General features: G+C 39.3%; 1 pseudogene; it reads left to right on the forward strand.

The window, feature by feature from the left end:
• The first annotated feature begins 1,856 nt into the window (after positions 1 to 1,856).
• LOC101710897 (dnaJ homolog subfamily C member 8 pseudogene) lies at positions 1,857 to 12,454 on the forward strand (annotated as a pseudogene).
• The last annotated feature ends 1,783 nt before the right edge of the window (positions 12,455 to 14,237 follow it).

Genomic DNA, 14,237 nt, shown 5'->3' on the forward strand with positions numbered 1-14,237 from the left:
TTTAATTTCTTGTCATGCCAGATGGGTTCATTCTGCTTTGCTTCCTGGGGTTGTGATCCTCAATATCTGTTCCTAGGATATTGTGTAAAATTCTTTGGAGTGCTGGTTTGGTATTCAGCAAGTTCCTAAGATGCTCTTTGTCATGAAAGTATCTTATTTCTCCATCAATTTTGAAAGATAGCTTTGCAGGGTACATCAATCTGGGTTGGAGGCTGTTTTCTTTCAGGGCTTGGAATATGTCACTCCAAGCTCTTCTTGCCTTGATGGTTTGTATTGAGAAGTCTGCTGTGATTCTGATGGACTTTCCTTTGTATGTGATTTGTTTCTTTTCTCTGACTGCTTGGAGAACTTTGTTCTTCTGTTGTGTTTCTGGAATCTTAACAATTATATGCCTATGTGTTGATTTTTTTTGATCAAGGCTATTTGGAATCCTATATGCCTCACTTATCTGTATGTCAAGCTCTTTTCCCCTGCTTGGGAAGTTTTCTGCCATTACTTCTGTGAAGAGATTTTTTTTATGTCATCTCCACTCTCTCCTCTTTCTTCATTGAGCCCAATCAGTCTTATGCTATTCTTCTTTGCATCATCTAGCAGCTGCTGGGTTGATTTCTCATGTTCCCTTATAATTTCACAGCAATTTTTCTTTTCCTGGTCATTAACTGCAATCTTATCTTCTATATCTGAAAATCTGTCCTCACATTCGCTCATTCTGCTGTGTAGACTTTCAATGGAGTTTTTCATGTCCTGGAAATCTATTTGCATCTGTTTTATGGATTCCATTTGTTTCTTATGTTGGGATTCCATCATGTTCCTGAGTTGCTCTCTAGATTTATTAATCATGTCTTGCACTAGGAGCACAATTTCTCCTGTTATCTGAGAAATGATTTCTGATTTCATTTTTTCCAGATCCCCTTTTGTTGCCAGTTCAGTGGGTCCAGGTGGTTGAGTATCAGAGTGTTCCATCTCATTTCCCTTTGGGGTTGCTGTAGGTGATTTGGAAGTCTGGTTTTGAGACTTATTTATGTGTTTTCTCATTTCAACTTGGGCAGGGGTCTGTTAGCACCTGCATGGATTACCTCCTTTGAGCTGGGAGTGGTGCTACAGGAGCCAGGAGCAGCGGTAGGGATGGTGACCCAAAAGCCCTTTCCTGTGGGCTGGGAGCAGCAGGAGGGATGGTGGCCAGGAAGCCCCTTTCTCTGGACCAGGAGCAGTGGGATGGTGGCTCAGAAGCCCCTACCTCTGGGCAGGGAGCAGTGGGAGGGATGGTGGCCCAGAAGCCCCTTCCTCTGGGCCAGGAGCAGCGGGACAGAAGGTGGCCCAAAAGCCCTTTCCTTTGGGCTGGGAGAACCGGGAAGGATGGTGACTGGGAAGCCCCTTTCTCTGGACCAGAAGCAGTGGGATGGCTGCTCAGAAGCCCCTACCGGTGGGCTGGGAGCAGCAGGACTCAGTACCTTGGTCTGGTGGTCTGGTGTCCTCTGTGTCTTTGTAGTGTGTAACCAGGTGGCTGCCTGTCTGCAGCAGGGTGATTTGGTGTGTTCTGTGTGACTCAGGACCTCAGTAGGGCATGGGCAGACCTGCCTGTCTGCAGTGGGGAAGTTAGTTTAATCTTTATGTGGAAGACTGAGACACTCCCCATGCTTATGGAGCACCTCCACAGAGACACTTGGGACCTTGGGTGTTTGTTGAAGTTTTTGTGCTTTTGTCAGCTTAAAAAAATAAAAGGCATTCATATTTTTTAACAGAGTAATGGGTTTTAATAACATCTCATCCTATAGAGTGTGTTGCTTACAACTGTTATAAAGGCAGAAAAAATGGATCACCTGGGCAGAGGGTCAGCTAGTGGTTCAGCCTGGAAAATGGCAACTTCAGGAGAGAGCAGGCTTTGGGGCAGCACAGACAGCACTGAGGAAGCACTTCTGATCTTCTACCATCAGGTAAAACAATAGAGAAAAGAGATTCGGTTCTAACATCCAAAGATTGGATTGAAAGATTAACCAGTCTTGGTTCCTCTTACTTCAATTTCAAGCCATTTGAAGTTCTTCATATAGATTCTGAAGCAACAGATAAAGAAATGAAAAAGACATTTCAGCAGTTGTCCATATTGGTGCATCCTAACAAAAACCAAGATGATGTTGATGGAGCACAAAAGGATTTTGGAACTGTGAACAAAGCTTACAAGTTATTATTGAATCAGGAATAAAGGAAGTGGATCCTTGATATAATTCAGGCAAAAAAAATAAAACAAAAGAAAAAGAGAAATAAAGAATTCATAGAACAAACTGTGAAAGAACAAAATAAAACAATTAAAGAAGGAAGGAAAACCTACAAATGTAGAGGAAGATCTTGAGCTGTTCAAACAACTAGGATATAAGCAGATTGTGAAACTCTGCTGAGATGGAAATTTAAAGGAAAGAAAGGAGCCAAATATATGCATGAAGGAAACAACAAAGGCAAACAACAAAGGTGAAAAGAGATTGAAGCTCAAGAAAAAGTCAAATGAGACAGAATGTAGTAGCAGAAAAACTTTGAGGAAAGTTGAAATGGTTGAGTGGAAAGCTGGCAAAACTTCTAAGCAAATACAAAGACGAAGAAAGAAAGAAAGAAAGAAAGAAAGAAAGAAAGAAAGAAAGAAAGAAAGAAAGAAAGAAAGAAAGAAACGAATGAGACCTTCCTGGGACCACCAAAAGCGAAAATGGAACAGTGTGAGTGACCATTTGGGTGACAGCCACAGAACCCTCCAGAATTACCTCCTTCTCACTTAGAAGGCTTCATTCTTCCCTCACATCTCCACCCAAACACAGAAGTATTTACTTTTTAGTCCATTTTTGTTTTCAATAAAATTTAATATTCAGCAGAGCAATTCTGGCTTGGTTTAGAAAAAGACCTTTCCTCACTCCTTACCCTTACAATAGGATTGGAAGATGCCACCATTGATTCTGCCTTCTCTTCCCACAGCCTGTAACTTAAAGTTTTGTACTTCACTGAATTACGATGTTTAGAAACTTCATGTACAGTTCCTGGAAATAATCCAAGTAAGCATACCACTTACAAAAAATAAAATGCTAAATGCAGTGTCTTAGTTTAATTTCTTTTGCCTTTTCTTTTAAGTTGTGTGATATTTACATAACAAAAATAATGTTCATGATTACAAACTTATCACTACATTAAATATCACATCCATTTTCCTCAACAGAAAATGGGACCAACTTTTAACTTTCTAAACTGAAAAATTCACACAATACAGAAAATACAAATAGGAAATTCTCCCAGAACAAATCTTTCTTATCATTCCTAAGACACTTTTTTTTATCTGAAAAGAACTATGCAGATATCTTTATTGTCAATAGTACCTAAAAAGTACAGTGTAATTGCTGGGGATCTTCCCCAAAGAATTAAAAGGATCATACCACAGTGATATATGTGCACCCATGTTCATAGCAGCGCAGTTTGTAATAGCTAAAACTTGGAAACAGCCCAAATGCCCATCAACTGGAGACTGGATAAAGAAAATGTGGTTTTTTATAAAATGGAGTACTACTCAGCCATCAAAAATGAGAAATTAGAGACATTTATAGCTAAGTGGATGCACATTGAGGCAATACTCTTAAGTGAAATAAATAGGACACACATGTGTAAATACCGAATAGTTTCTCTGGTGTGAGAAACTGAAAGTGTAAATAAGGACTAAATGTATAATAGGTAATGTGAAATAGGAAGAAAAGGGGCAAAGGGGAAGGAAGTGGGAGGGCTAGGGGAAAGGATAGAAGGGAATGGGATTAATATGAGAAAATGGAAAAATAGGAACAAAATCTTTGTAAATAGGGAGGAATGGAGGGGTTGAAGGGAGGGCTGGGCAAGGGTGAAAAATAGGAACCATGAGGGACTATGTAAGGTGCAAATTTCCAATGATGAATGTCATTATATTGTATACCTAAAATGTACCAATGATTAGAAGGAATAATCGATAATGTAAAATAGGAAGAAAAGGTCCAAAGGGGTAGGGGTAGTGGGAGGGGCAGGGGAAAGGAAAGAAGGGAAAGGAAAAAATGCTGAGAAATGGAAAAAATGGAAATAAAGTCTTTGTAAATAGGGAAGGGTGGAGGGTGTGAAGGGAGGGCTAGGAATGAGGAAAAAATAAGAACCAAGATGCATTATATAAAGGTACAATTCCCAATGAGAAATGTAATTGTGTTGTATACCTACAATGTACCAATAAAAGAATTTAATACAAAAAAAAAGTAGAGTGTAACAACTATTTACATAGCACCTACATTTTATTAGGTAACATAAATAATCTGGAGGTAATTTAAAGCACACAAGAAGATGTACATAGATTATGAACAAATGCTATCCCACATCATATAAAAGATTTGAGCATCTGTGGATTTGTGGTTTGAAGTTTCAGTCTTTTAAATCACAGTGCTCCTAGGGATATGTACTAATGTCTCATTCTGACTTTTACTTGAAATTTAAATTAATCAATGTCTTCCTCTTCCCCCAAGTAAATCAACCACTTCAGCAAACTATTTTTGATTCTTCTTTTTTTAACTTTCATTTCTACTGATATGTATTTGCAGTTTACATATAAAACCACTATGGAAATTCCTAAAACTAGAAACTTTATTCAACCTATAAATTCTCCTTGTAGGTGTCTCCCCAAAAGAAGTAAAGACATCATATCACAGTGGTACGTGCACACTCATATTTATAGCAGCAGAATTAATAACAATTAAATCTAGGAAGTGCCCTGCATGTCCATCAACAGATGAGTGGATAAAGAAAATGTGCTATTTATACACAGTGGAGTATTACTCTGCCATACAGAAGGATAATCTTGGTTCATTTGTAGGAAAATGGATGCACCTTGAGATATTAAGGTTCAGTGAAATAAACTGCACATGCAAGCTTATATATTGCATGGTTTCTTTAATATGAGATACTGAAAGTATAAAGAAAAAGCAGTGGAAAAAAATAGTAGATAACAAAGAAACATATTCTTGCAAAAGGGAAGGGACCAATACATGTAAGGAGATGAAAGAGGAAAGAAAGAGGGAAATGAAGAAAAAAATATGTTATGTACTTAAACTCCATAAAAACAATGTAGTCATTATGTACTGCAAATGTGTACTCAAAAATAAAAATAATTCCATTTAGTTCATCTAAATGTTGGTATTTAATTTTCCTGAAAAACATGCTACTTTTTGTTCACTGAAACTCTCATTATTACATAAGGACACCTGGACATAATTGCTGAATCTCTTCTTACCTTCCTCAAAATTCTATGATATGTTGTATATTGAAATGCTTTTTTGAAGGTGAGCCGGTCCCAGCACCCGGAAGGAAGCTCCCCACCTCCATCCCAGGCTCCTAGGGCAGTGAAGCTCAGCCAGTCCCAGCACCCAGAAGGAAGCTCCCCTGATGCCATCCCAAGCTCCTAGGGAAGAGAAGGTGAGCCGAGTGGGCACCAGAAGCACCCCACCCCGTGGAAATGAGAAGACACATAAACAAGCCTCAAAAACAGACTTCCAGATCACCTACAGCAACCCCAAAGGGAAACGAGATGGAACAATCTAATACTCAACCACCTGGACTCTCTCAACTGGCAACAAAAGGGGATCTGGGAAAAATGAAATCAGAAATAATTACTCAGATAACAGCAAAGATTTTGCTCATGGTGTAAGACATGATTAATAAATCTAGAGAGGACACAGATAAAAAAAATAGAGGATCTGAGGAACATGATGGAATCCCAACATAGGAAACAAATGGAATCCATAAAACAGATACAGATTTCCAAGGGATTAAAAACTTCATGGAAAGTCTGCGCAGCAGAATGAACCAATGTGAGGATAGAATTTCACATATAGAAGATAAGATTGCAAGTAGTAACCAGGAAAAGAAAAATTGCTTCAAAATTGTAAGGGAACATGAGAAATCAATCCAGCAGCTGCTAGACGATGCAAAGAAGAATAACATAGGACTGATCAGAGTCAATGAAGAAAGAGGAGAGAGTGCAGATGACATAAAAAAAAACCTCTTCACAGAAGTGATGGCAGAAAACTTCCCAAGGAGGGGAAAAGAACTTGACATACAGATAAGTGAGGCATATAGGACTCCAGCTAGCCTTAATTTAAAAAAAAAATCTACACATAGGCATATAATAGTGAGGATTCCAGAAATCCAACAGAAGAATAAAATTCTACAAGCAGTGAGAGAAAAGAAACAAATCACATACAAAGGAAAGCCCATCAGAATCACAGCAGACTTCTCAATGCAAACCTTCAAGGCAAGAAGAGCTTGGACTGATGTATTTCAAGCCCTAAAGGAAAACAGCCTCCAACTCAGATTGATGTACCCTGCAAAACTATCTTTCAAAATTGATGGAGAAATAAGATACTTTCATAATAAACAGCACCTCAGGAACTTCATGAATACCAAACCAGCACTCCAAAAAATTTTAGACATTATCCTAGGAAAAGACAATGAGGATCACAACCCCAGGAAACCCAACAGAATGAATCCATTGGTTGTGACAAATTAAATGCAAAGGGGGAGAATCCAAAAAAAAGAAAATGTCATCACAAGGCTTTTAAAACTTTTGACTTCATCTCCCTAATGAGTGTATAATTCAACCTTATTATTGTAGTGATTAGTATTTTTCTGATTCTAGAATTGCACACCATTCCTTGTGCTATACTGGCTATTTATCATCTTCTTATGTCCACATTTTAATTGGGTTGTCTATTAATTAGCTGTAAGAATTCTTTATATATTCTGCTCATAGGTTATATGCATTGCAAATACGGTCTGTTTAAGGACTGCTTTTCATTTTAATGATGTCATTTAAAGTTCTAAATTTTGATGGAATCTCATCAATTTTTTTTCTTTTATACATCATGGTTTTTGTATCCTAGGTAGTTCTTGCCTACCTTGAATTCATAAATACTTTCCCTTATAATTTCTTCTTAAAGTTTTATATTTTTAGGCTTTCTTATTTAGGTTCATAGATCCCTTCATGTTATTTTCATGTATGGAAAAAAACGGTTGAGATTAATTTTTTATATACAGATACTAGGTGTTCTAGTGCCATTTGCTGAAGACACTATATCTTCCTCGGCTCTTGAATCGAGTTTATATCCTATAAAATGCTAATGTTAAATAATCTTTCAAAACTCAGTGGACCATATATGTGTGGTTCTATTTCTAGATTCTCTGTTTTATTCAAATGATCTATATGTCTTTCTTTACACCAGCACTGCCTTGATTACTGTAGCTTTAGAAGAAGTCTTAAAATTGGGTGCTGAACATCTTCCAACACTGTTTTTGTTTTTGTTTTTGGCTTTTCTGGGTCCTTTGTACTCCTACATAACTTAAAAATTTCAATATCCAGTTCTTCATTTATAGCAAGTATACACAGACCTGAATTTTTATATATACCTTGTGTTTTCTAATCTTGCTAAATTCAAGTACAAGTTCTAGGGGCTCCTAGAGATTTCTTAGTATTTTCTCTGTAGATGATCATTTCATCTACATATAAAGATTTTGCTTCTGCCGTGCCAATCCTATCCTAGTTGTGTCATTTTATTGCCAGACTATTTTGGTTTAGACCTATGTTTCAAAGTCTAATGGACAGATGAAGAGTAGGCATATATGCCCTTGTTCCCCACTTTAGGGAGAAAGCATTGTATCATCTCCATTCATAGAAGGAGTTTTTGTTGGAAGTATGGAGTACATGTCTTTGATCTGTTGAGAGGGTTCTGTTCTACTTCTAGTCTCCTGATAGCCTTTACCATGAACAGCTGTAGAATTTAGTCCAATACTCTTTCTCCAACTAGTGACAGGATCATATGGCTTTTTCCTTTCCTCTGTTAAAATGATAACTTTTGGGGGTGGATCTTCCAGTGCTGAACCAACACTGCCATCCCTATAATAAAACCACTTTCTACATACTGCCAGATCTGATTTCTAAGAGTTTGTTTTGTTAAACAAATTTCTATCTATGTTCATACTTTTTTCTTCTATTATCTTTATCCAGTTTTAGGATTAGCACAATGTTGATTTCCTAAAATGAGGGGAAAAGTGTTCCTTCTGTTTTCTGCTTTAATTGTTTGATATAATTTATCAGTTAAAATGTTTATGAGCCTGCTGTTGTCATATAGATAGGTTTTCAAGCTAGGAATATACTTTCTTTAATAGGTGCTATTCAAATTTTATATTTCCTCCAGAGTTAGTTTCATTTATTTGTCTTCTAAGTTACTTCTTAGAAGTTGTCAAATTTATTTCAAAACAGATTTTTGAAATATGCTTTCTATATCCTTTTAAATTCTGTAAAATCTGTGGTAACATCTCCTAGTTCTTAATATTGTAATTTTAAAAAATGTATAACTTATATTGTGTAACAGGAAGAAAAGGTCTAAAAGTGCAGGGGAATTGGGAGGGGTAGGGGAAGGGAATAAAGGGAAAGGAAAAAATATGAGAAGAGAAAAAAATGGAAACAAGGTCTTTGCAAATAGGGAAGGGTGGAGGGGGTGGAGGGAGGGCAAGGGAAGGGGAAAAAAATAACCAAGAGACTCATGTAATGGTACAAGATCCCAATGATAAATGTAACTGTATTGTATACCTAAAATCTACCAATAAAGTTAATGGGGAAAAAAATTAAAAAATATTAAAAAAAAGAAATGCTTTTTTAACTGCATTATTTAGTCAGTACAGTAAGTCTCCAACTTATGAAACAAATTCCATTCAGAGAGACTGTTCAGAAATCAGATTTGTTCTAATCCAACAAAGTGAGTCTTATACCGTACATGTGTGGATCTCGTACAGTATAACTGTGAAAGTTTGCAACTGGAATGTTCATAAGTCAGGACTTACTGTATGTTCCAAAAAATAATGTTCCCTAATTAGAAGAGGACCTTGTGGGCCCTAGAATTTTACCACATTCCCTTCTCATTTGTTTTTTTTTTTTTATCTAGTTACAATCTGTCTCCACTGGTAATTGTGACCCTCTCACAAGTCTGTACCTGATAACATACTGTTACTTCTGCCAATGGCCATCTCAGGGTTCCCTGAGATGTGTAGCTGTTTTCTCTGTCCATTTATGGCTCACTTTACAGACTTGGGGCCCTGTGACGAGTCCTCACTTTGGCCCTGTTAAAAGGAACAGGACTCCTGAAACTACGGATCAGCAGTGCATTAGCTGACAGTGCCTTATTGAGCCAAGCAGAAGCCTCTGGAAAATCTTCACTTCCCTAACACAAATACAGAAGTTCAAAGAACCTCAAGGATGTGGAGGGCTCAGCCCCACCCCTGGTGATTTCTCCTCCTCCATGGGAACAAAACCATCCACCAGCCTGGCACCAACCCTCCTTTAGGAGGAGTGGATGAAACACATAGGACATTGCCAGGAGCTCTCATTTCCTAATATCATTCTTTCATAAATCCTGTCTGTGCCTAACCACTCCTTGCACTCAGGGAAAGTAGCCAGAAAGATCTTCCTCTAGTGATCTGGTGTACATATTATTGTCACACCCAGTTCTGTCTTTCAACACCATGCCTATCCTTCCTCCAGCTGTCAGGAGTGTTGGATGCTGATAGATATCGGTTGATGTGCTCTTTGGAAATTCCTCTATGATTAAAAGATTTGACCACTCCATAGTCACACTCTTTACCTTGGAGGACCCACATAAAGGTTTTGCTTGTTACATGAGTACAACACACACCTTGCCAAAATCTGCAAAGTAAGGGATGCTCCCATCGCATCTCCATTACCACACTGGGCCACCTGAAATCTTCATTGTAACTCCATTACAGGTCAATTTCACCCTTTTCAACATCCTCTTGCTTCCCTTCTTCATAGATCATTACCAATAAAACTCCTGCAGGAAAATCTTCAATTCAGAGACTGTTTTCTAAGGAGCTCAACACAGGATACTTACATGGAAAGTAAATAGCTATTGACTTGGCAGATGTATACTTTCTCATTCAAAACAAGAAAGAGAATCAAAAGTAATTTATAGGGCTGGGGATTTAGCTCAGTGGTTCCGGCGCCTGCCTCGAAAGCAGAAGGTCCCGAGTTCGATCCCCGGTGCCAAAAAAAAAAAAAAAGTAATTTATAATCATAGAATGGATAAAGAATACTTTAAAGGTTTTGCTCCAGGGCTACACTGACTTCCATTTTAATTATCTTAAGTCTAGGGCTGGGGGTTTAGCTCAGTGGTTCTGCCACCTGCTTCACAAGTGCAAGGTCCCGAGTTCGATCCCTGGTACCAAAAAAGATAAAGAAGTCTAAACATTCTGGACATTCCATTGACAATATCATATTAAGCAGATCATATAGGCAAGAGGTGATAAGTTCCACAAATGATCTAGATAGGAGACAAGCACTGAAGTTTCAGGAGCCCATCATATCAGTGAGGTTCCAAGGGGTTTTTTGGTGTGTAAAGACAGAACAAAACATTCCTCTCACAGGAAGTGAAATTACTGCACCTCACAATGCCCACCCTCAAGAGAGAAACACACTTAATTCACCTCTTCAGCTTCTGGAAATCCATAGCCTACGATTGTGAATATTGCTCCACCAGATTACCAGGTGACACAGAGGCTATTAAGTCTAAGTGACCCAGGGAAGACAAATGCTCTGAAGCTATGATGTACACAGTTCTGCTTTGGAACCATATGATCAAGCAAACACAGATACACACACACACACACACACACACACACACACATACAGTAGTACAATATTTGAGAAGTCTTCAGAGAAAACCACAGTGTAGTCCTCTAATCTTCTGAAGCAACAGAGAAATATGAGGTATAATTGAAAAATACAATCAATGTTTCAATATTTATTACAGTAAAAGATATGTTTCCATTAATCTCCCTCAAAGCACTCTCCTTTGCTTCAAATACACTATGCCATCATTCATGACACTTTCTGATGTATTTCTGGAAGTTCTCATTCGTGGTTTGACTTGTGCTATCACGGCCACCTCAACGTCCTGAATCAGTGAAAATATTTGCCTTTTCTGGTCAATTTGAGTTTGGGGAACAGCCAAAAGTCTCATGGTGCAAGCTCCTATCAATAAGGTGGATCACACACCACAGTGTTTTTTCTGGGCTTGCATTTCTGTCAGATGTCACACAGAGACAGCATTCACTGTTTCTGATCATAACTTTCAAAGACACTAACAAAAGATGATTTTCAGAACTAGTTCAGAAAGTGGCAAAAGTGATGAGTTAAGTGTGTTTGAAGGGAGGGGGACTATTTTGGGGAGGATTTAGGGCAATATGTCTTTTATTGTACTAATTTTTTAATTAATATATTCATCATGTAATTCAATCATATGCCATAAACACTACTCAGAAATAAATTCTGAAATGCTACTCGGCCTGGTAGAAAGAACATCGGCTCATGTGGCAATAATCTGACTAAGTGGCTCATTATTCGGTGAGTTTCCAAGAAACCTAAATGCAGAGAGGAAAAGAATCCAAGGTCTCAGCACCTCTACTCAAGATATCTGATGTTTATGACTTGGCAGTAATTTATTCAGGTCTCCACTGCCAAAATTTCTCCCTCCAGTTTCCTCCTGAAGAATTACAGGCACTAAACGTGATGTTCTGAGAAAACTAAAACTTTCAGACCTAAATAGAGGAGTTATGAAAAAGAAAACACCTGCAGGAATGCATCATTCCATCAGTGGTATTTTCACTGCTGACACTAGAGGGGGCTGTGGGCCACATACTCACTGTGGGTTACCTCAGTGGGTGTGACCTGGCCAAGCTGCTGAACTCCTTGGGAGGGCAATCTCATTTGCATGAAAACCCTGCCTCCCACCAGGGTATTAAGAGTTATAATGAGAGCTGAAGGGCTGTTTGTGTGATAAGCAGTCTGGAAAAGCACAATCTGCACCATGGCCTGGGCTCCTCTCCTGCTCACACTTGTGGCTCACATCACAGGTCAGGAGGGACTTTCTGGCTGGGGGTGTGGAAGGCAGCAGTGTTGCCTCTATCTCCTCTGCTGACCATCAGTTCTCTCTTATTTTCAGGGGCTGCATCACAGGCCGTGGTGACTCAGGAATCTTCCCTGTCCACAACTCCTGGAGGGACGGTCACACTCACCTGTGGCTCCAGTACTGGAACTGTCACAACCAGTAACTATGCTGCTTGGGTACAACAGAAGCCCTACCAAGCACCCCAGGGTCTAATAGATGATACCAGCAACCGGCTGCCCGGGATCCCTGCCCGATTCTCAGGCTCCCTCCTTGGAGACAAGGCTGCCCTCACCATCGCAGGAGCCCAGCCTGAAGATGAGGCCAGCTATTACTGTGCCCTGTGGTACAGCAACCATTTCCACAGTGACAGAGGCATATGGGGAAGTGAGACAAGAACACCCTTGTTCAGACTCACCCTGTGCCTCTCATTATGTGCTTGTGTTCAAAGACAAACACAAGTCTAGGAATTATTCCTGGTGCCTGAGAGAGATGTGAATCTTTGGGGACTAGAGAGGGGTTCATGGTAGGCAACCACTGAAACAGCCCCAGTGAACTCCACCTTCACCAATTTTTGCCCTTCTCCAATCCTTTCCCCTGAGTGTGGGCTGTATTCAGTGACTGGTATAGTGATTTTGAGGACTTAGAAACTAGTTAAGGTGTCTACGGCCATATCACCCTGAATGCACCCGATCTCCTCTGATCTGGGAAGCTAAGTAGAGTCGGACCTGGTTAGTACTTGGATGGGAGAAACTAGTTAAGGAAAAGATATGACAGGAAATTTCAGTAGCTCCATTTGGTCTCTCCTTGGACCCATTGAGGAGAGAAGTTTCTTCCAGCAAGAGACTTTTCAGTCAGTAGCACAGAACACTACCCCAAGGGGGAGGAGAGAACTCCCAGGCGAGGATTAGAGAAGGGCTTATGTATCTAAGACATGTCACTCATAAATGCAGCCAGAAATCCATGCATCACAGAGCTAGGAAAGGCAGTAGCAGTTTGGAAATTTTCTTATCTATGACTACCAAATGTTAAGTGTTCTTTCATGGTACATGGAAACCAGGCAGGCTCTAAATAGCTAAAACTATTCTTTTAGTCTCTAGACTAACCGATGTGAAAAATTTTGATTTTGACTCTGGTGATGGTTCCAGACTGCTCTGAGGAAGTAAACAGAGACCAATCTACAGAAGTAATATTCAACCCTTTTGCATACTGGGTTCTAGCAATACAATACTAAACTTAATGGGATAGCACTACTGAGACTAGGTTATAAAGACTGTTGCACCCAGTGAAAGAACCAACCAGAGACCAATATTAAATCCACACAGGAGTTTATTATCAGCCGGGACCCGAGCCGAGCATCAGACTCAAGCTTTGACTGGGGGTTGACAAATATGTTTTATACACCTTTGAGGCCAACAGTTTCTAGGTCCCCCTATGGGATAGAACTAGCAAAGCAAGCAAAAGGTACAGAAGCAGAACGTCCTGCTCTTAGAACATTTGTAAAACAATAGTTGATTAATTGTTATTTCTAAAAAGACTTTCTAAGGGGAGGAGGTTTTTAAGCTTCCTCCTTCTGAGTTCATCTAAAGGGCAGGCAGGTAGGTCAAGCAGCAATATGGAGCCTGTCTTGCTAACTAGGGTCCTTCATTCCCCACTGGTTCTTGTAACTTAATCAAATCTTTGATTCCTGTATTTACTCTTTGAATGTTTTAAAAAATGTCTTTTAAAATCTCATACTTTTGTCTCAATACCATCAGTTTAACTGCATCAACCCTCTGTCTAACATATTTACTCAAGAGCATTTATAATGCAAGGTCTCATGAGCAAAAGCAGAAGTAAGATAACTAGGGGCCTATTACAGCAGAAACTAGGGTAGTTAACCATTAGCATAGAAGCAACAGGTTTTTTTCTAGGGCTACACATAACCTTCCTTGTTTTATGAACAGGAGGTCAAGTCTCCTTTGATTTTGCAGGACCATCTCAGCTAGGGAATCAACCTGGTTTTTTAAATCTGAAGATCAAGTCTTTCAGGTGACCCAAATCTCTGGCTACTTTGTGGCTTAGGGCTTTAAAATTTGTGTCCTGAAGGATCAGGGAGGAAGTTCCAGTAGCCACTGACCTGGCTATTCCTAATCCCACCAGAATGGGCACTAAAACAAGGGGAGCCCGTTTACTCCTATAGTATTCAGTGGTTAATCCCAGAGTCTGCGGCCCCCTTTTTTATTATAATACAAGACTTGTGGAACAACA

Source organism: Heterocephalus glaber, unplaced genomic scaffold (assembly GCF_053883595.1).
Source record: "Heterocephalus glaber isolate CG9 unplaced genomic scaffold, H.glaber_assembly_v1.0 deba00001687, whole genome shotgun sequence".
NCBI classification, from domain to species: domain Eukaryota; kingdom Metazoa; phylum Chordata; class Mammalia; order Rodentia; family Bathyergidae; genus Heterocephalus; species Heterocephalus glaber.